General features: G+C 37.2%; 1 protein-coding gene across 1 annotated transcript in view; it reads left to right on the top strand.

The window, feature by feature from the left end:
• The window catches only part of LOC119833027 (mitogen-activated protein kinase kinase kinase 11-like), a 50,200-nt gene that overhangs the window by 44,981 nt on the left and 3,803 nt on the right, over window positions 1–1,416 (top strand). The gene's annotated exons all lie outside the window — the stretch shown is intronic.

Below are 1,416 nucleotides of genomic sequence, written 5' to 3'. Positions count from 1 at the left end.
AGCACCACCCAGGGGCCACGTGTAGGGATTCATTATTTAGGGTATTCACCTACGGACGAAGGTGACTCGGCCCCCAAGCCGCCTATGTGGATAACGTGACCACATCTCGAAACGGTGAAAGAAATATTTTGAGGAAACCGACAAGTCAAATAATCAAAAAGTTCGACGACATCTGCGTACCTACACTTAGCGAGCGTGGTGGACTATCGCCTGAACCTCATAGGAACCCTGCGTCGCAGCAGTGCGAACATATATGGGCTGATAAAAATAAAAACCGACGGGCAAAGGCGGTGAAAATAACTAGTTAAACAGAGGCTCAGGGTATAAACCTGACATTTATAAATCACCGCATTACACGTGCTTTTGTTCAGTTAATTAAAATTAAGATTAATTCTTTACGGCAGGTAAAGGGTTGTAATATAAATGACTGCTCGTTCTTCATGACATACATTGTTTAGTGTTTTAAATAACTTTTACTCCATATTTTAAAGTGTCATATTGAGGGTAGTTATATTCAATTTAATTTCGCTTGGGTTTTTGGATTAATCTAGCGTAAGGTTGTTAGAATTGGTCTGGTAGCGTAAATTGTTTTATTACAGGTAAATTGTGTGTTAAATTATATTGTACTATCGACCGCCCCGGCTTACTTTAGCACTCAAGGCTCACGTATATAGCCAACGGTTTTTTTTTTATGTTACAGTCGGCAATGGAGCTGGTGGGACGCCTGATGGTAAGCGCTACCACGCTAGCGGATTGGCGATAGGAATAAAGGAAAGGACTGGAAAGGGTAAGGAAAAGGATATGGGCCTCGTTTTTTAAATCTGACCCCTAGTTCCTGAGTATACGGGTTCAAGCAAGTTAAAAAAAAATGAATAAATCGTTTTAATAAAGCAATAAGCATACTTCAATGTTAGTATCATAGTATGATATATTATACCATACACAGTTAATATAAATTATTTCATCCTCGCAATTCAAATCGAGATAAAAAGATAAACTCATGCAATTATTGTATTGTCTCCAGTATGTTTGATAAGTATACAAAGTTTGAATTAAATCTGTTGTCTAAGTGGGTCAAATTCGAGTCTAAAAAAGTCGGTTACATACAAACATATAGATGCAGCTAATAAAAGCGTGTTAAAAATAAATATAATTGCATAATTTCAAATGCATCTAGACTAGACCAACTCCCAATTAGTCTAATATTAACAAGGTTCACATATACATAAATATAGGTCACACACACACGTATCGGTTTTATTGGAAGAGGTTTCGCTATACTGTCGAAGACGATAGAGTTTAAGAGTTTAAGTTGGCTATGAAAAACGCGTTTGAATTGGTATTTATTTATATTCGCTCCAAAAACCCAGGAGATTTCAACTGACGTCTCATGAAGTAGGGTGGTGAAATTGACTG

Source organism: Zerene cesonia, chromosome 16 (genome assembly GCF_012273895.1).
Source record: "Zerene cesonia ecotype Mississippi chromosome 16, Zerene_cesonia_1.1, whole genome shotgun sequence".
Taxonomy (NCBI): Eukaryota; Metazoa; Arthropoda; class Insecta; order Lepidoptera; family Pieridae; genus Zerene; species Zerene cesonia.
The sequence above is the reverse complement of the archived record's forward strand: the minus strand, read 5'-3'. Positions and strand labels throughout refer to the sequence as shown.